Consider the following 22,796-nt stretch of genomic DNA (forward strand, 5'->3'; position numbering starts at 1 on the left):
TTGCTAACCTAATTTTTAAAAATCATTTAATTGGGCCCAGAGGCTGTGCAATGGAAGGATATGGAGTTTGGGAAAAATAAAACCAATGAGTGAACCAGGACATTTTGTGTTCTTTAAGCTTTTAGGAGGACAAGTGCTGAGGACACTGTAACATTATTATTATGACTGATTAGCCGCCAACAGCATGATTTCAGAAAGAAAAGGAAGAAAAAAAGCCAGTTATCATTACACACAAGCAGCTTACTGTCAGTCCTTGAAAATAAAAATTTGAGATAGAAGACAATGAATGCTATATTCAGGCATCATTAGTCTATTCTCTTTATGTAGATTTTGTATTACTCTGTTTATTATAAATATGTTTCACATGTCACTTTTCTTCTGAGTATTTCCACTTTATTTTTTCTCTACCCCCAGATTTCTCAGCACCAAACTCTTAGCTGCTATCTTTTCTGGCAAATACAAATCCCAGAAGGTGTCTCCTGCCACAATATCACAACTAATTTTCTCCTTTCAATTAAAGGTCGTAGTTTGTTTGAAAGAGCAAAAAGAACTGCAAGAAGCATATTGACATTGTGTAAATGAGAGCTGAACATCAAGGAGTGTACAGTTAATGAACAAAAGATCATTGCTTAGTGTCTAACTGCAGCATTAAGGCTCCGTATTGAATTCACTGAAAAGGTGATGTGACAGAGGACAAACGGGACTAGGTGAGGGGTTTCACCTTGTTCTGTGGGGGCTCCAACCTCCTCTATCACTTCCTATGTATTGTTTTATTCTCACAACTTAAATGTCTATTTGAGGGGGAAAAATGCATTCTTCTGTCTTGTGCAGAGATATATAATATAGTGCTTAGAACATGTGTACTGGTTTATATTATTAAATACAATAACTTGCATTTTTATCCAGTGGGCTAAGAAAAACATATTTAAGGAGAAAAGGCCATTCTGAAGCACATTTTTAAGTGTTAGGGCTATTGATTCGAAGACTACATGTTGTAAGTGTGTAAATATTAAATGTGAATATAACTATATTTTATGATTTAATTGCTAATAAGAAAGCAGAATGATAAACATCTAAGAGGAAATGTGTAAAAACTGAATTGCAGGAATGTATTTTTATCTTAGGTCAAAGAAAAATTACTGAAGATACTTGTTAAAGATGATAAGGAAGACTGAATTCAAAATGAGCCACCACAATGGGGGGTGGAGCAGGTGAGAGACCCTGGACTTAATTCCGGATACAATAAGAGAAAAGGATTAATAGCAAAGGAGCAGAGTCAGGGGTTGGTGGATGGACAATTACTAGGAGGTATGGTAATTATTTGTTCAGCTGACCTAAGGAGTTTTGCTGAAGACAGGCCAGGTGATAAAATTCAGAGAGTAGTCAGACCAAGAATTGGGGGTGGAGGGGGGCTTTCGTAAATTGACTCAGCACGATTCTTGCTAAAGCTGGACAATGCAGAGATGAACACAGAAGCCCAAAAGTCAGGGCCTAACTGAGAAGAGTTCAGAGCATCCTGAAAAGAGTTTGGTGAAGGAGAGAATCATTGTCACATAACAGTGTTTTTAGTTAGATACATACTTTGCAGTTAGTTATGGTATGTTGATAGAGTTACACGTGAGTGTGAGTGTGTGTACGTGTGCATGTGTAGGTATGTGTGTTTTCCATAAAGAGGACATAAAATGTATTTTATACTGTAAATTTCAGTATGTATCTTTTCATTGGAATGTCAATTCAGTGTTTGCTAATAGCTCACAGATTTATGTTTGTGAAAAAGTAAATACTGGTTGTTAGAAAAGGAAGTTGTTATATTGTTTTCTGAGATGAAACAGTTATAAGGTACATAGAAATCTTATCTTTAATGCAAACTTTGTGTTTTAATCCTTCATAAAATTTGACTGTCAGCTGCCAGGTATACATCATTACCAGCACTGTAGTAATCGATTTTAAAATATTTTAGTGTTAGGAGAGATTAATCATTTGTTTAGGTTTTATAATTTAAAGACCCTAGGTGTATGTTTTAATAACCACTCATGTAAAATTTAAAAAATACAATTTCTACTGATCCAGTACTAAAGATGCTAATAGATGAATAATGTGTATTAAAGTGCACATTTCAGAAAAAGTGAACATTTCAAAAAGGTTAAAAGAACAATTTTGTTATATCATCTTTCAATGTTCATTTAATTTCTATGGATCATTCTCCTTACCTATAAAAATTAAGGTTTAAATTAATATGCCTTTATCTTTATGGTGCTATTGCTAAAAGTCAATTGCTCACATAAATATTCTTTGTCTAACAATTAGAGACAATCTGTTTAGTAACTGACAAGTTCAATCTTTTGATTAACAAATTAACTTTTTTGAAAATACAGATATAGAGGTAATATACAAATATGTAACATAAGCTTTATCCTAAAAACACTTTAGCATTTACCTCAAGTGGCAAATCTAACACACATGAAAGGATTCCAGACAACATAAAATTAGAACAAATGTGTATTAGATGAGATACAAAAGCTGAGAAAGCTCACAGGCGAAAGAGATCAAGGAGTTTTTGTGGATAAAGCTCTCCCATCTGACAATTCGGGATATTTAATGCTTTCTGTTAACCATCTCATTGTAAATGTATACCTAAATTCTTCCTGTAAAGATGTAACTACACTTAGAAATGAAAGTAAGGGAAGTTCATCTGTTTTTCATTTTAAGAAGTGTTCATTGACAAAAATTAAACAATTTCCTTTGAAAAATGTGATTTCACTTACATTTTTTAATGTGCAATTTACAAAAACAGAGTATTAGTAATAAATGAAACATTCACAAGTTTTGGTGTCACAAAGATCAAAGAGAATAAGGCAAATCTTATTTGTTAGATTTTCACACTCAGATTTAGAAAGTAAATTATTCTAGAGGAAGGGGTTATCCCTGAAAGGACAAAAAAGATTTCCAAGTCTGAGTGATGCACACTGGTTGAGAAGTGGTAAAAGGTTCTTGTTTGTTTGTTTGTTTGTTTTGAGACGGAGTCTCGCTCCGTCACTCAGGCTGGAGAGCAGTGGCATAGTTATTGCAGCCTCCGCCATCTGGGTTCAAGAGATTCTCCCACCTCAGCCTCCCGAGCAGTAGAGATGGGGTTTCACCATGTTAGCCAGCCTGGTCTCAAACTCCTGGCATCAAGGGATCCTCCTGCCTTGGCCTCCCAAAGTTTGGGATTACAGGTGTGAGCCACCACGTCTGGCCAATAAAAGGTTCTTCAGACAGAGTTCACATTTTTAATATGGGCCAGCAGTTCTATAATATGGCCCTTAAAATTTCAAGGCAAGAAAATTTAGATAATAATTCGTTATGTGATCACTTCGAGCAAAAACTCAAAATACAATGTTTAACTTACACAATAATAATAGTGGAACTCTAAGCATCTGAGAGCCTAGCAGGATGAGAGTAGATGGAAAATATATCAGAGAGGACTTTCTACCAATCTTCAAAATTAATCCAGATGAGATCTTACTGTGGAGAAGATAACTTGGGGCAAACAAGGAAAATTATACGAAAAAGATATAATGGATCTGTATTAGTGGGGATTAGACAGATGAAATGTGTAACAGGTGGAAAGAAAACAAGAGGACTTTTCATGGATGATCACCAAGTGACTTTCCAGTCCTATATATAGGACACAATTAATCAATAAATATTCCCTAGCAAATTCTACATTCTAACATGAAGATACGTAATATCCTAGAGGAACAGAGTGCATGGAATATAAATATGAAACAGGTCTGAAAACAAAGTGGAAAAATGCTAGTTATATACCACATGAGAGGAAAGTTCAATTTTAAAATAGCCATTTAATAAAATATGAATACTACTTAACACAGATATATCTTAAAGAAAAAAAATTTTAAGAGTTAGATGCATTCATAAAATCAACAGGATACTATAAAATGTTCACATTTTTTCAATGCCTTTTTAAAAGGAACATAAGAGACCAATCACGCCTGTAATCCCAGCACTCTGGGAGGTCAAGGCAGGCAGAGGAGGTCAGGAGTTCAAGACCAGCCTAGCCAACATGGTGAAATGCCATCTGTACTGCAAATACAAAAATTAGCCAGGTGTGGTGGCACATGTCGTAGTCCCAGCTACTTGGGAGGCTGAGGCAGTAGGATCACCTGAACCTGGGAGGTAGAGGTTTCAATGAGTCGAGACCACGCCACTGCACTCCAGACTGGGTGACAGAGTGAGACTCTGTCTCGAAAAACGAAAAACAAAACAAAACAACAAAAACAGAAGGAACATAAGAAAACATAGATTGTACAAAATTGTACATCAAATTATACTTTCTTTGTCATTTCCCAACATCATCTCAGTAATAATAGTTGGATAACTTTAGCAGTTATGGGTAAATAAGAATTAGATTAAAATTGGAAAAGATAAATCCAGTGGACTATTTATGACCCTTCATAAACCATAAGGCACTAACAAATTTAGATAAATGAGGGAGGAAAATGATCACACAAGTTCAGTAAATTATTTAACTGATAGCATAATTGAAATGAATATTTTGCTGTGAGAATAAATGTTTATTACACAAGAAAAGCATGTTAGAGAAAAAGACGAAACTGAGTAAACCTCCAAAACAAATAAAACATACTTCTGTATTAATAAAATTGGGTTTTTGATTTGCTTTTGCAGACTTAATAAACATGACAGAGGAAATGACTAGATTTCAGGAATTAATTATGTTTGGCCACTGAATGCAATGGAACCAACACTGGAAGTGAATAGTTAATATCACTGTTCTTACTAATTCATTCACAAGAAAGGACAGAAAAGCAAAATATCAAAGGAGCACTGGGAATGACTCTACTAATAGTGCAGACCCTTTGGGCAAAAAGAGACTCAGAAGTGTACTTTACTCAAAAAGACCATTAGACTGTAACTTTATTAACTTACAATACAGGACATGGCAATGGGCACCAGGAGGAATTCTCTGAACCCAGAGCAACAAGAGTACATTCTCCGAGCAGAAGACAGGTGGTTTGCGATCCATTACCCAACTGCTTTATCTCCAAAGGGAAAAAAATAGTAACCTCTACGGTTTTCTGTGTTCACATTAAAATAAAGCATACACAGACCTCAAATTTACTACACTTTCCAAAGAACCACGGATATGTATTTCTTTCACATTTAAATTTTAACCAGATGTAAATAATGCAAAACACATTTTAAAAAATTTTTAATAATTTTTTAATATAAAACAAGTCATATTGTGGAATTTATATTCTAGTATGAATACACACATTAGTGAAAATTTTTTAAAAGATATCAATTTGAGTACATTTTCTATAAATTTAATGTATCATGATATACTATAAATGATATACTATAGTGAGTGCTGTAGTAAAAGTCATTTGTAATGGCTCTAGAGAAAAGAACTAGAAATTATATTGCAAATTTAATTTAACTTGCTTTATTTGAAGAAATATTATTTAAGCCAGAAGAAAATTCACTGGAAACATTAAAAAAATCATAGGTTACGTTCTTCATAAAATAGTAATACATTTTCTTTACAAAAGAAAATGTTTGAACCTATTAGACAATAGAACAAAGCTTGATCTCAAAGTAAATCAGAGAATAGTAGTAAATATGCCTAATATATGGGTCTGCTAACAAGATAATGTATGGTCATTACAATGTATACTTTGCTAAAAGAAGTAATTTGTTCCAATTATTCAAAAAAGTTAAAATTTTTACTATCCGAACAGGATAACATTACTGTTAGTGATTACTACATCTTGAAATTTTCTGGAATAGACATATAAAGTGGGTCTGAGTACATGAATTGGTAGGGATAAAGGGGTGCTAGTGCCAAAATAGGTTTATTATGCTGTTACTTATACCCTAAGGTATTGCGAATAATTGTAGATTTTTTTAAAAATAATATAGAAAATTACTCTTTAATATTTTTTCAAACAATTCATTTCGCTTTGTAAGGCAAGGAATATCTTCAGGGAAATTTTCAAGTAAGATTAAGCATGGAGACAGACTGCCTCAAAACATTTGCATGTACTTGCAAAAGAGGCATCAATGCAGAGCCTTTGTTAACATTTTCGTTTTAATTACTAGCTAAATTGCACTTATTTGTAATTATGAAAATCAGCACCCTGAAAGTTATTTTTAAAGATTGTACTCTACAGAGAAATCATTGTTGTTGTTGCATAACTAAAACCTTCATCTCATATGCAACACCTAGCATTTGGGAATTGGGTTTTGTGACTTTTCTCCTCATTTGGTACACACAGAAATTTACACAATTCAAAAATTAAATAATCTACTTTATCTGTATTTCAATTTTAACAGTTACATACCAGACACAAGGAATCGAGTCAATTACCTGGCTGAAACTGAATATGTTCTCATTTAATATCACACAGGGTAAGTTATGAAAATTTAGTACTCTCTTTTAATTGTTTATTTGGACACTTACTGTCACATGGATAAGATTATATGTGAATTTGTTGGGATTTTACTGGGCTTAATACCTGGGTGATGTAATAATATGTACAACAAAGCCCCAAGACACGTGTTTACCTGTGTAACAAACCTTCACATGTACTCCCAAACCTAAAATTTAAACAATTTAAAAACTACCTGAATATCTTACATTATGAGTAAAGCAACCAAAAAGATTGTCTTATTGATATTTGAGTTTTCTTGGAATTAAAATGTAAATGGCATCCCAGGCAATTTTTGAGAGGCGGAATTTTATTTTTCATCCACATCTTAATTTTTTGAACCTCACCAATTGGTATCTTACTGTAACATTTGTTAAGAGGCTGGGATTATGTAAAAATGTTATGTGTATTTGTGTTTTCTGCAGCAGTTAAAAATATGCACATATTTTACACACATAAGCCTAATTTGTTTTGAGGTTTTGGCTCTAAAATGCAGAGATGACTGCTACTCTAAGACGTTGAATATATTTTATCTAAAATACAGCACTAAACTTTCAAGTAAACAATAAAATATACCTTACAATTTGAGAGACATTTTATTTTCCTTACACAGAATGCTATAAGCAATGATTTTTGCCAAATGTTATTTGAACATAGCAACATTTACCAAAAAAATAAAACTACTTAGTATTAAGAAATTTGTTTCACTCTTTTTAAATTATATCAATGAAATTCAATCATCTCTACTTGAGGGGGAAAAAATCTACAAATTCAAATGTATACACATTCAGAACATGCATTTTGTTATAGTAAATGGACTTTTTAATGATCCATTCAGTGAGGAAAATTTGTTTCCCAGCAGGAATTCCATAGATTTCAAAACTCTCTGAATGCACAATAATAAAATTACTCAAGCTCAGGTATTGCCTTTTTTATTATTTTTAGCATCGGCCATTCTTCCATGAAAGCACATTCATTTGTTCTGTCACCTAATTATCATCATGGCAAGTTATGACAAACCAAATAGATTGGGTAGGGAGTCAAAGATAACATGTTTGTTCGCAGAAATAATCGCATCTGTTTGCCTTCTTCTCCAGATACCTCTCAGCCATTTTACTATCTCACTCTCTGAAACTCAGATGAAAGCCCAGTTGCATTGATCTGAATCATTCTGAATACAATCTGCATTTTATGGAAAACTCAGGAATGTGAATATCGAGTATGCCAATAGAACTGACTCTCCAAATTGGGGGATTTTTGAAACTTTATTTTATATATATATAGTGAAAACACCCCTAAATGTTTATTTTAAATTCCCTTTGTATTTTGCTTCAGTTATGTTTAAATTAGAAAAATGCAATGCAATAGAGCAGATTCGCCTGCTTTAGCAAACGTGACCAGGATTGTGTTTCACTTCATTTTAAGTTATTACCATGACAACTGTCTTTCTCACACAAATTAATGAATAACGTTATCAAATAAATTTATGAAACATCACTGTGATTTGAGTTGGGAAGTTTAGTACCAGTGCACTTTATAATTTATAACAGTCTAAAAAGTGGGTACAATTTGTTAAAGACTACCATTAACATCCCAGCTTTGAAAGCTTAAATTTAGTTATTCAGATTAATCAGAAACTCTCATTTATCAATGGAAAATATTCCTGAAATGTAAAACAACAGTACTTTAATATATTGTTTTTATAATTATGTAAATCATCTTTGAATGGCAAAAGTTGATGTGTATATTTTTTATATATAGGACTCTCAGACTACTTAGACTCTGGAAATTTCCAGAGCAAAATCAAATCAGGAGTTTAATGGAACCTGCCTCAAGACAGCACTTCACTCTGCATTACACACTGCTGTAAGTCATTTAAACATGGTTCAGTCTACAAACGTTTATTGACTGCCATTTGGGTGCCTGTCATTGTGCTAAAATGCGAAGAACATGGAAAAGATATTCCATACCTCAAAGAGCTACAGAGCTACAACCAGTGGCGAACCCAGCCAAGCAAATCAGTCCCATTTTATTACCGTTGTAAGGAAATATGCTGGATGCAGTGGGAGTAACGAGGAAGAACACACAGCCCAACCTGAAGCAGGGCAGGGAGGGCTTGTCATAGAGGCTGGCACCTCCGCTGTCCTTGGTGGCTAAGATGAAGTAAGGTAGTCTGAGAAGACGAAAAGTTCTGTTGTTGTTGTTCATTTGTTCTGAGGTAACAGCAACCGCATGAACAGAAAGATGACAGGCCTGCAACACAGTCCATACGGTTGGCTCAGAATTTGGTGATTTCCATTCATCAAGGCAACATATGCTTATTTTAATAATTTAGTAGTTTCTATAAGTTGTCTATGTTCTTCATTTCTATATGTGTAAATTTATAAATCAAAAAAAAAAACTACCAACATCAATTGATGTTAATATTTCTGTTCATCGTTTTTTCAAGGTAGCTACATAAATTTTACTAAATTGGAGTCATTGGATGTATGTAGTTTGATACCCGGTTTTCAACTTAATATTGCAAACATTTTCACATGCCATTAAATATTTTAAGTTATCTTTAAAAATTCTTTATTAGCAACTGCAAAATATGCCATCATCAAAATGTACCAAAGTGTATTTAATTGTGGCCTTCATTTTGGCATTTAGTGATTTATACATTTTTTTAAGAACTATGAAAAATCAATATACATACATGTATAATATCTCTGATTATCTTTTAACGTAGATTTTGAGAACTAGGATTATGGGGGAAAGAATACATTTTTAGAGATTTTCGTATGCATTCTCCAACTGCTTTCCAGGAAGAATACATTCTTACCAGTAGTATATGAGCGGTTTCATTGTCTAAGTATCTCTTATCATACCTATATGTTTATTAGCTGGATAACTAACTGTTTTATCTTGGTCTAACTTTGCATTTTGAATATCAAAGTAAACATGAAGGCTTTTGTTCACATTATATGTAGTAATAATTCTTATTAAGCCACTATGACAGCATGAGCTCATGGGTAACCTGAAAACTTAGAAAGAAAAAATCTGATACTTAAAACTGTGTTTTTCAAAAGAGGATAGCTTTTGTCAGTAACTGAGATTTTTTGAATCACTCCTTATCAAATGACTGGCCATGTGCTATATTAATAAAGAAATACATAGCAGAAGTAAAACTGAAGTTACGGAATATCAAATTCACCTTTACTGCTTGACTTTCTCATTCACACTTTTTTCATTATACTACAAATTGAGATTATGTAATATTGAACTTCCTTTAGAATTCAGAGTATTTCTGTACATCTTCTCATGCTTCAGCATAACCTAAAATGGGACAAGTTCTCTTAGCAGATATTTTTTCAAATCCAAAAGAAGAACTTTGAATAAAGTCTCAAACTCCAGGGTTAATCTCCTTGACCAACCAGTAACCAACAGTATTTCCAACTAAGGTTACAACCATGCAGTAGATTCAGAAATGGCATCAACAATGTTTAATGTCAAAATGTAGTCAAAGCCAACATTTGCTATAACTGAGAAAACCATGATATAGGTGCCTTTGTTTGCTGTAGATATGAACAACATTAATTTACTTTGAAGAGATTCTTAGGGAGGTTGCAGAACTCTGGAGTTCTAGAGAATACAAATACCTGATTTAATGTTTGAAGATTCTATAAAACATACATGTATATAAAATTGATTCTATAAAACAAATATATACACACACACACACACACACGTGAAGATTCTATAAAACAAATATACATATATGTGAAGATTCCACAAAACATGTATACCACCACTTGAATCTTACACTCCTGAGGATAATTAAATTTAGCTTCTGCAAGAGACAGACTTCACAGTTTCCATGGCTTAAAACAACATAGATGTATTTCTTGTCCATCTGAAATCTGATACAAATCCTGTTTCATGTTGCTACTCTGCCATCAGGAACGCATGCGTCCCAAGTCACAGGAGAAGAGAGTGATGGCGGAGACGCACCTGCTGGCTTCACTTCTGCTGGAAGTGATGTCATTTCTGCTCATAGTTCATTAATCAGAACAAGATGGAAGGCCAGAGAATACAAAGAAATAGAGAGAAACCTAGGTTTCTGCCATGTATCTCAACTAAAGGCTATGCAATTTAAAAATTTGTAATATGTAGAAGAATTAAGAGAGGTTAGATCTCTGCCACAAAATGGTTACTAGATGAGTCCTCAATCTTATACTCGAGATTTTGTGAAACATAAAAAGTTTAAGACATAATTCCTACCCATGAAAATCCTAAAATGTATAATAGAGTTAAGGAGTCAATGCAAAATGTATCAAGATTTAAGAACTATTTTTTCTTTGCAGCACAGAAACATTTACTATTAAAGAAGGAGATATATGAACAATTACAGTGGGCTTCATAAAAAAGGTGTGTGAGTTAGTCTCTCAAGGACAGGATGGTGAGACTGACATAGGAGTGGGGAAAATAAAGTACATTAGAGGAAAGATGACGGGCTCCAGGGAAAGCAAAGGCAAGAAGGGCTATGACAGCTTCAGAGAACCTTAAGGAAACAGGCCTAATTAGATAGAGAGAACATTTTGAGAAATCATGGGAAACAAAATTAAATACATGGAGCAGAGAATCTTGTAAATCACACAGAAGAACTTAGAATTGGTACAGTACAAAACTGGGAAACACTTGAAGTTCTTGAGCAAAAGCCTGAGATTTCTTGTTTAAGAATTATACTGCACTTCTCTCCACGAGGACATGAAGTGGCATACACAGTACAATATGACGCAAAATTAGGCATCAGGGAATAAAACCAAGCATTGTCTGCTTGACGAATTTAATGGACTTAATGAATTTAATGAAACAGAAGGAAGAGATGGTGGGCTACACACTACTTGAAACAGCTGGATGCTGATTACTTGGCTGTGCCGAATTTCACTCTTCATTTTCTTACTTAAAACAAAAAGGAAAATAGATTAGGTTAAATAATTTTCACTGGTTGGACCAAAAATAAAAATCCACAAGACCCTCACTCACATAGGTCACGGTAGGAGCAGTGTTTGAGGAAGATTTGTCTGGCATCAGTCTGAAAGGTGAGTTGGAGCAACTGGGCAGGAGAGGTGGAGGGAGCAAAGACATAGTGAGGGTCCCTGCACCACAGTGGCCAACATAAACCCAAAACACTAAACTAGTAGGGTGGTGGTGGTGGTGAACCCACTGTGGTAGGAACTGTCTTTTGTGAGTGTCTCACTGAAGTCCCTAAATATTCTCCGAGAAATAAGTGTTACTAAAGGAAGTCGAAGGTGTTCTAGAGTCTTCACAAAGAAAGACATCACTGCAACCAAAACCTGAAGCCATTTACTAAGCATGCCAAATGTAGAGTCCCTTTACATTCTGTCAGTGAGCATAACATGAATGTTGCTAAAACTTCACAAGTGCTAACAATGATTATTTAGACAAAACAAGAAGATCATGTACATGAATAACTTACCATGACTAATGGTTGCTTGGGGAACACCCAAACTTCATTCAGAAAATCTCACAATCTTAAAGCCCTAAAGAAATGTTTAGAGATCATTCATAGAGCCTTCTACTCACACAATGTCGCATCTAAATCATTATAATGATTTCTATTTTAGAGTCTTTTGGAACAGAAGATGACATACTCTCTAATCGATAGGTGATATAGACACTGTAAAACATACCTATTTGCAGATTGCTATTTTTATAGAGAAAGATAAGTAAAAGTATACTCCCAATATGACAGAACAAAGAAACCAATACAAAAAGTTTAAAAATACAATAACAACTTTCTTTATTAAAATTTGAGAACAATTAAGTGAAGCAAATGAAAGTAAAATAATCCATTTTTAACACTCCCTTCAAGCTTACTATGCCCCTTTTTCAAATGCCTACAACATTGTTATGTGTGTTCTTGTGTGGCCACCAAAAAAGTTGTTTTACAAAAGCATGCTATCAACAAATACACATGATTTTATTAATTGGGAATAATAACAATTGGCTTTACTTCATTTAATGCCATCTCCCAGGTAATATATGGAAAGTCAAATTTCAAAATCTCGTCAACTAAGAAAATACGAACAACTAATTATAATGAAATATCATGACAGCAAATTATTACTCTCTGAGCTATTTTCAGTACTTTTCATTATATATATTAATCGATGTTGTTCATTCACAGTTATTTATTGATTTTTTTTCATCATAATATAGATTATACCATTTTCTTGCTTGGATTAATATGTAACAGTCCTTAGAAACACTGGATGCTAAACTATGGATCTCAGAACATATTAAATATATTATTATGTATTTAATAATTGTTTGGGACTACTTTGAAAGAGATGGTACTAACCAGGTCATTCTAACATCTACAGGATGTGCTACATCAATGCAGAATGGTTTTACAGCCTTGCCAGGTCATGAAATACCACTCTACAACGAAAATAAAGTAAGTCCAATGAAATATGAAAGTTATGACTGAAAGTCATGTTTTCCTTCAATCAAATAATAAGCTCTCACATTCTTTTGAGACTCTTCAAACAACGGACAGACGGTGATTCTGTCAGATTAAGTTCAAAATAGCACATTGCAAAGTAAGAGCTTTTTTCTCTCTCTCTGCTTTTTCTTTGTTTGCTTGTTTAGTGTGTTCATCCGTTTTGTTCAGTTCTTTAAGATTTTTTAAATTGTTTTTAAAAATGTTTTAAAAACAGTGAAAGATGTACTCGCAAAGACTACATAGATAAATGTATATATGGACAGTTTTTAAAGCATTTTTAACAGAGGCAGTGCAGTCAGTTCAGCAACATGTCACCTGACATCCTTAAGTACACGTTGTCAAACTGACCCATACGGTTCCAGATAACACATCACTGACAATCAACTTCATAAGCATTTAGACATTTTTGAACCATCCATTATTCTTTTGATAATTTTTGATGACTTTTTTGTAAGCATCACTATCTATAATTTTCTAAATGTATACTCCCATTTTCCCTACCTAAAGATTTTGAACGTAAAAGGTCTACTAAAATATTTTAAATATGCAGATAGTTCATTCAAAAAGAAACATAAGAAGAAAAGCTCAAAACAAATGATAAGACTTTCAGTTCTTTCTTTATTTTATTTTTGAGACAGAGTCTTGCTGTTGTTGGCCTGAGCTGTAGTGCAATGGCATGATCTCAGCTCACTGCAACTTCTGCCTCCCAGATTCCAGCATTCTCCTGCCTCAGCCTCCCAAGTAGCTGGGATTACAGGTGCCCACCATCACGCCCAGCTAATTTTTGTATTTTTAGTAGGGATGGGGTTTTACCATGTTGGCCAGGCTGGTCTTGAACTCCTGACATCAGGTGAGCCACCCGCCTCGCCCTCCCAGAGTGCTGGGATTACAGGTGTGAGCCACTGATCCTGGCCTCAGTTCCTAATTTATGAACTGATGAAGTTTGAAATGCTATAACTTCATATCATTTTAATTTTTAGCAACCCATCTAAACTGAAAAGACTATACTGATATTTCCATGATTTACTAACAGCCAAAAATCATATCACTTTTGATCCTGAAAAAAATTCAAGAGGCCTTGGGATATTAACACAGAAAAAAGATTGTAACTAACTTGTTACAATTGTCAAAATTTCTTATACTCCTTTAGTATCTCAGTGCTCCAAGAATGCCATAATAAATCGTTTTTTAATGTATTTTTATGAGTTTTTCTAGTGAAGACCGGAAAACCTGCTACACAAATTATAAAAGAGTTATCACACTAATAAATCAGTTTTGTTGGGACTAAAGTTCAGTTCTTGAAAGGTAAGTTAAAGAAGTCCCTTCCAGTGAGAGGCAATTTGCCAATACCCATAAAAACACAAACTCTTTCCTTCAAGGACTTACACAGGAATTTAATGATAAAACCTATTGTTTACCTAGGTATTTATTTAACATGCTGTAAGTGAATGTGTATGGACACGTATTGACAACCAATATATATAACGTTGATTTATATGTAATATTTATATGTGTATGCATATGAATATATAATTGGTCATATTTAGATTTTAAATCCTTAATAGGTAGAGACTACATAATACATATTGTAAGTATTTAATATGTGTGTGATAGAGAAACAAGTAAGTCAGAGAGATGGCTGAGACCAGTAACCTCTGATACTCAAATAGATAGAGCATAAATATTTTCACACCTGTGTATTTCCAAAGGAACCTTTATTTCTACTAACTCTCGTTTCACGAATTCTATTTCATCTTTGTAAAATATATAGTCGGCCTAATATAGATGTATATTTTTTAAACTTGTAAGTATTACAACCCCACAGAAATAATTATAACTATCTAATATTTTTTCTAAGAATAGAGCCTACTGTATTTTATATTTTAATAAAACAGATATTTTTCAGCTTTTCTCTCTGCTAGTCCTTATCCCCATAATGACTAATAAAAACCGGCATTTAGATGCAGATTGTACATTATGCAGAAGATAACAGATGAGCTTATCAGCTGTTTTATAATTACAAGGGTAAATTTATTGATAAAACTGTACAACATGAACTAACCTGACTCTTGTCAGTAACATGACAATATCAGTTTTCTGACTAGCTACCTGTTTGTAGTGCTCCTTAAAGTGCAATGAAATAAATGACTTCCGTAACATTAAAACAATGGGCATTGGTTAAAAGGCTCAGAAACTATTTCTTTTCCACAAACTTACAAAAGGTTTGTTTTAAATTTAGTGTTTTAACCTCAAATATATTTTTCTTACAATTCTTTGGTAATATTTGCACCAAAATGTACTTATTGTGCCATCTTCAGGGCGTTTTTAGGAAACAGCTCCGTGAAGTAAATTAAAACTTACTTTCCTTAGTGGGGTTTTTTAATTATTATTTTAAAGCTGTAGAAGGTTTTTTTTATGTACATTAATTTTAGGTTTTAAAATATTAAAAATCTACTATATAAAGCAAAATAATTTAAGCTTTAATGTATGAGAATGTAGACATCAAAATGTATATATGTAAATCTATATACCTATATACATACATTTTTGAAAGTTCTTTACAATTTCCAAAGCACTCACATATTATCTTATTTAGTATTTACAGTATTCCTCTGAGGTGTTACAGCAGAAACTTGTATATCCTTTTAAAAATGAGAAAGCTCCCATTTAAAGACATGAATTAGTTTGTTCAAAGTTTCCAAGACTGAATTATATAGCCAAGATTCAAGACTACATTTTTTACTACAAGTAAAAAGTTATTTCTACTATTATAGTGATATATCTTTAAAATCAATGATGAAAATTATATGTAATTTTAATTACCTTTGTTTAATAATTGTTGAAACATCTACACTGAAAGTTGGAATAATTCCTGGATATGGTGATTATATATCAGAAAATCAGACATTTATATATGTAGCTCAATTATTTTATCATTTCTGAACTTTATTTAACTAAGAAATCTATAGTGAAACAATGACATATCCGACCAGTGGAAAATTATGGTAGAATTACACAAATCAATCCCCAGATGAATACAATACAAATGAATTGTTCATGTGACAGAACTAGACTATATAGTAAATCTGCTGTCCTTAGACCACTAAGAAGTCCTAAAGAAAACCAACACGATTCTTTAGCGTCATTTGGGGTAACTATCTATTCTAATTTGCCTGAGACCATAGAAATTACCAGTAGAGCACCTTTTCACATTCTAATGTGTACCATTTGAACAACAAATTAACAGATCAGTTTTATTTGATCCAATGTACTAATAACAACCTGAACATGGAATGTAAAATAAGTATGACAGCTGTAATGAAAGGATTCACCTCCTTAGAAATCTGTTCATTTTACATGCATCTGGAAAACACATTAGAAGATGTAGGTTCCAATTATAGTTTTGTGTTTTACCAAGCTGGTGAATTTATGGTATCTATCTCTAACAGAAACTCTCCGAGCTTCTGTTTCCTTATACGAGGATGATAATACCTTTTCCTCAAGGTTTTCGTTAAGTACTAAAATAACCTTGTGAAATCGACTAGAACTATGCCTAGCAGCCAGGACATTATAAAAAAATGTTCTATAGAAGTGCAATAGAAACGGGGGAAATCAAAGTCCTCAGACCTCCTCCTGCTTGCCAAGAGACGTCTCATGTGCTTTCAGGGAGATATCATACCCTACAAAGCTGCTCCTGGTGTTTATTTTAAGTAGGCTAATTTGCCTTTGCATAAGAATGAACGGTAGATGAGGAAAACATGAGATCTGCATATACAGATTATTAATCTGCAAGTCTCTTAAGTTCAGAGATATGTCCTGGACATGAAAAACATCCAACTGGTACTTTTATTGAGGGAATTTTGAGTGACAAGGAAGGAATTACCTTAACATGAAGAGATTTTTATAACTTGGTCAAATTCATCTATTATTTAAGATTAACAATTCTCAAAAAATACACCAACAGACTATGGCCCTCTCTGGTATGGAAGAATGCCGAAAACTCCACTGGATGCTAATTGACTTTGGGAATTCCTGATTCATGAACTTCTCTAGTGAGAATACCTTTTCCTAGAACTGAAGTTCCTAAATTTGAGGTTACAAGCCCAGTTTGAAAGCTTGATAGCAGCTATGATTCTGTCCCTAAAAATAATCCACAGTCATATGTCATCTAGTGACAGGGATATGATCTGAGAAATGCCTCGTTAGACACTTCATGGTTGTGCAGACATCATACAGGGTACTTACATCAACCTAGGTGGTATAATAGCCTACTACACCCCGGGGCTATATGGTATAGCCTATTGTTTCTAGGCTACACGTCCGTACAGCGCATTACTGAATACTGTAGGCAATTGAAACACAATGGCCATATGTGTACTTAAACATAACTAAACATAGAAAAGGTCTAGTATAAATACAAGATTCTCATCTTTTGGGACTACCCTCATACATGTGGTTCATCGGTGCTAGAAACACAAGTTATGCAGCAAGTGACTGTATATATAAAGAAATAAACAAAATATATGTATACATACTATATATACACATATAGGTGCACACATGTGCATATGTACATATATAGTCTGTAAGTCCATATATAAAACATACATAAGCACAAATATTTGTACAATTTCAAGAGGTTTATGAAAACTCTAAAGGCCATATCATAAGTTTTTGGTTAAGAATCCCTAACCTAGAATAATGGCACTCTCTTTGTTGATTCTATAATAATGTATATTATAGATATTAAATGGTAAGGTATTACTACTTAATGAAGTAATACTTAACCTTACTGAGTATTCTGATACATCTTACTCTGTTCCATACTGGTCTGTTCCATTTTATTCTATACTATGCTGTTCTGGTTTTTAAAAAACAAATAAAGCTAGTTTAATCAACTACTGTATACTGATTTCAAATTTCACGCTCCAAGATTGGCTATTACTGCTCTAGAGTATGACAGCAGCTGCTTCAGGACTTGTACTAGAGAAGGCAAGATAATGCTAGCTGTTAGTAACCTAAGGGAGACAACCCTTAGTGGGGAAAGTGTAGAGAACAATAGTGCTATAGAAACGGGGGAAATCAAAGCTCTCAGACCTCCTCCTGCTGGCCAAGAGATGTCTGGTGTGCTTTCAGGGAGGTATCATACCCTACAAAGCTGCTCCTGGTATTTATTTTAAGTAGACTAATTTGCCTTTGCATAAAAATGAACGGTAGATGAGGAAAACATGAGATCTGCACAATGCTACAGTTCTTTGAAATAAAAGAATCTGGATACCGCTTTTAAGGAAAAGTGGTTCCTTAGCAAAAAAAGGAAATTAAGTAGAAAAAGAAACTGTAGTTCAACAGCAAATTTATGCATTTACTTATATTGACCCTGTTTCCACAATGATTTGAGAAGACTTCAAAAGGAATTAAGGATTTTTTCAAATTAATTTGGAATTAAGTGCATTAGTAATCAAACACTTAGAATCATGGAAGAGCTGTTTCAGTGGCAACTCTGGTGTGCACAGGGATAATGGACTGCTGGGTCCAAGATCCTTAGACTCAAACAGCAGGTTCTGACTTTGGTAGAGGCAACCCGTAGTCATCACAGCTATTAACCATCTGAATGAAAAAGACAGTTGGGATCATCTTTGCTGTTGTTACTGTGAGCAAAAAGAAGACTAATCACACACAAAGGTTAAGCAAGTAATACTTGTAGTTAGATTCATATTTCAATATACAAATAGACATGGAGAAAACACTGTTCCTGGTGGTTGGAATGCATCAGGCAACAGGACAGACAAAAATACCTACCTATGGAACTTGCAAGTTAGAATGGGAAACTGACAATAAACAACACACATGACAAATAAGCAATTCATATGATCTATTAAAAGATGATCAGTGCTATAGAAAAAATAGAGCAGGGAAAGGAAGATCAGGAAAGCAGGGATGGAGATAGCACGGGTGGCATTTGAGGAATGATATGGGATTAGAATATAGGTAATTCAGATCTTTTTGATGTACCTATGTCACCAGTGCAGCTGTCCAGGCTTTTTTGTGTGTGTATGAGTGTGTGCAAATTATAGCTTGTGGTGAGTTTTAAATAAATGAGCTTACTTAGTTTAAAAAAATAACCCTGAATGTCTCAATTTCATCCAAACAAAAAAAAAAGAAACCCTCCAATAAGCATTATTTTAATGCATCAAATAAAAGATTTCAGTTAAAAAGCAATTTGGGAAAGTTTTCTGAATGTTATTTTGGGAAAGAACATTAATACCATTTTCTGATAATCTATGGCATCAAAACATTATGAAACAGAACCACAGTTTATGAAAGACTGCATAACGCTTATTGTTAAGCTCCACGTGTTCCAGCGACAATATCCAGTCACTAGAAAATGGTTTAAATTCATGTCTATAGATAAAACAAATGAGTTTGTGTCTAATGCTTTGGGTCGGAAAATGCAATGATAAAGTTTCAACTGCCAGCTGTACTAAAATTATAAAATACTTCTGAAAAATAGTAGATCACTTTTTGAACATTAAAAAAATTGGATTAATAACCTATATCATCTGTATATTTTTACTAATGTTTTCATTTGATTTATATAAGCAAACAGGACTATTTGAAGTAGCTTAACACTGTAACCTTAAAAAATTAAAGGACACTGTGTGGCATTGCTTACATCCATAATTCTCAAAAATGCTCCTGATGGCCTTTATATTAAAAGGGGCAAGTATATCATATATCATAAATACTGCAGTCAAGGGGAAAAGAAAAGATATAGGAAAGAATTTTTCATGTGAAAGTTGAGTTTGAGAGCAGGAGAAAGAAGTAGAGTATGGGGTATGCCTGGGCATCCACATGTGTGTGTACCATCGTACAGATCTATTCATCAAATACGTATCTATTAATCATTGTGCTCATTTTTAAACCGTTTTCATTTGATCTATTATAGCAGACAGGTTTTCTACCACTTAGAGTTCTGGCAGTTGACATGAATGTATGTCTGCAAAATCTCTACAACTAAACACGATTTTATCTACAATATATCCTTCACTTGGTTCTTGTCCTTGAGAGTTTCTGTTATACTGAAATTCACAGTTGTAGTTTTGAGACCTAAGCTCAGCCCTATTCCCCTTGTTGGTGTTTCTCTCAGAGTTTTACAATTAAAGTATCCGCTGTTTCATTCAGAGGTTTATGTCCTTTTCCCTGTGCTTCTCCTTGAGTATGAGAAGATGATGTTGCAGGTAGCATACACCAAGTAGGAACTGCATGCCCGTATAAACATCAGCTTCGTGGAAAACCTGTTTTGTTGGCTAGGGCTGAAACAATGACTTTTATTCTCCAAGCCTTGTTTCCTTTTCCTCGATGCAATTACCTGGATTATATTGCCCATGCTCACTTACCATTATATAAGGCCATGTAACTGGGTCCCCAGATAAATGTGAGCAGAAGTAATGGTGGCTACATTCAGATCTTCCAGCTTCACTCCCTAATCCCTCATCTATAGACAACTTCAAACCCTAAGAGCCACTAGCTGAACAGAGGTGCCGAGTTTGCTTAATGCATGAAGCTCTGGAACCTCTGCCTGAACTTCACTGTCACCTGAATCATCAGACTGGCATGTCCGTGATAAATATATTCTTAACTTGGTGAGCCACAGAAATTTTGGGTTGTTTGTTTCAGCATCAAATATAATTTACTGTGACTCGTACAGATTCTGAGGATTAACAAGAGGAGATTCTGCTGTACTTTCTTAACTTATTTTTCTGAGCCCACTTTCCTCTAGAAAATGTTGAGATCGCTGATATTATTTTATAAACAAGTAACAGAATATGAGGGAAAAGGGTTCAGAGGATAAGGAAGACTCCAGAAAAAGAGACTTACTTCAGATTTTAAAAGATAGATATCATATGTAAATATGTAAATTTAATCCTGAATAAGGCCTTAGAAGACATCTTGTTTTTCCTGGTTTCTTTACAAAAATCAAAATAGATGGGCTTACTAAAATATGTAAAAATAATATACAGCAGCATCTCATCTCATTCTTGGCAAATGTTTGTAACCTTCATTTTGGGGGGATATATTTAGTGGAACTCAAGCCTGCAAAGAATTGGGCAGCAAAAAAAAAAGGGGGGGGGTGGAGAAGGAGAGAATTGGGAAGGAGGTGAGAATACTGTGATAATTCTTTGAATTTAAAGGGCATAATCAAAATCCTCATCCATAAGCAGCCTCAGCCATTTGTCCAAGTATTTTATATACATATTCTTTTCCAAACATGCCACGGTGGGAAGGAATTGGATGAAACACTGATATAAAAAAATGATTCCTTGGCAGAGCTGCAGTTAGTACAACATGATCCCTGTCTGATTATGAGAAAGAAAGAAGTGCAATCTATTTCCTTGAAATAGAGTTGAGAAACAAGCAGCTTGTGTCTTCCCAACAGTTAATGAATCTCAGTCTTTGAAGCAATGACTTATCAGCAAAGACACAGTCACATTTATGGTTAACAAAAATGCCTATCCACTCAATGTATGTTTTAATCCAGGGATTGGGAAACTATATCCTTTAGGCCAAATCCAGTACCCAGCCTGCTTGTATAAAGAAAGTTTTATTAGAACACAACCTTGGGAGGCCGAGGCGGGTAGATCACGAGGTCACGAGATCGAGATCATCCTGGCTAACACAGTGAAATCCCGACTCTACTAAAAATATAAAAAATTAGCCGGGCATGGTGGTGGGTGCCTGTAGTCCCAGCTACTTGGGAGGCTGAGGCAGAAGAATGGCATGAACCCGGGAGGCAGAGCTTGCAGTGAGCCGAGATCACGCCACTGCACTCCAGCCTGGGTGACAGAGCCAGACTCTGTCTCAAAAAAGAAAAAAAAAAAAAAGAACACATCCATGTCTATTCATTTAAGCATTGTTGGTGGAAGATTTCTCAGTACTACAAAAAGTTACGTAGCTGGGACAGAGATCATATGGCCTGTAAAGCCTAAAATATTTACTATCTGGTCCTTTACAGAAGAAATTTGCCAACCCATTTTAATCCATCAGGATCTAAGTCCTCGATTTCATATTTATATATCTAGGTCATTCCAATTTAAACATTTGTATTTTGGTCTTTAGTTTCAACACAAAGACTTAAAGATAGTATTTGCAAAATTTAATTATTTTATGAACAATCATTATGTGTCAGTGAAAAATAAAACAAAAAGAAAACTATTTGAACTTCATTAGCAATAAAGAAATACAATTTATAACAGTGTGATAATAGGATAATTCTTCACCTATTAGCTACGATTTTTTTAGATTTAATTTTTTAAGGAAAATTTCATAGTACAAAGATTAAACATAGGTTCCTTCTGGGGTTTCAATGAGTCCCCCAAAGTTCATGTGTTGTAAACTTAATCCACAATGCAACAGAGTTGAGAGATGGAACCTTTAAGGGATGATTAGGTCCTTAGGGCTCTCCCTTCTTAAAAGGATTAATGTCATCATTGAGAGACTGGTTTCTTTATAAAAGGATGAGTTCAGACCCCTTCTCTCACTCTCTCAAGTGCCTGCGAGTGCGTGCTCTCTCTCTTTCTTCCTCCTTCTTGTGCATGTCATCCCTTCTGCTATGTTAGGACACAGCAAGAAGGCCCCACAAGATGCCTGCCCCTTGATCTGGGGCTTCCCAGCCTCCAGAACTGTAAGCTAAATAAATGTCTGTTCAATAAAAATTAGCCAGTCTGTGGTATTCTATTGTAGCAGCACACAATTAAGGTCCATCATGACATGCTCTGATATTTCAAAACAAGTCATTTCTACTATATTAAATACTCAGGAGATTGATGAAGATTAGC

General features: G+C 34.2%; 1 long non-coding RNA gene and 1 other non-coding gene across 2 annotated transcripts in view; both read right to left on the reverse strand.

Annotated features, from left to right (window-relative positions):
- The window catches only part of AGA-DT (AGA divergent transcript), a 244,544-nt gene that overhangs the window by 91,869 nt on the left and 129,879 nt on the right, over positions 1 to 22,796 (reverse strand). The gene's annotated exons all lie outside the window — the stretch shown is intronic.
- Positions 14,162 to 14,224, reverse strand: LOC112424045 (U7 small nuclear RNA). The gene has a single exon (XR_003014694.1). It is a non-coding gene; the product is annotated as a U7 small nuclear RNA (small nuclear RNA).

This window comes from Macaca nemestrina, chromosome 3 (genome assembly GCF_043159975.1).
Source record: "Macaca nemestrina isolate mMacNem1 chromosome 3, mMacNem.hap1, whole genome shotgun sequence".
Lineage (NCBI taxonomy): Eukaryota > Metazoa > Chordata > Mammalia > Primates > Cercopithecidae > Macaca > Macaca nemestrina.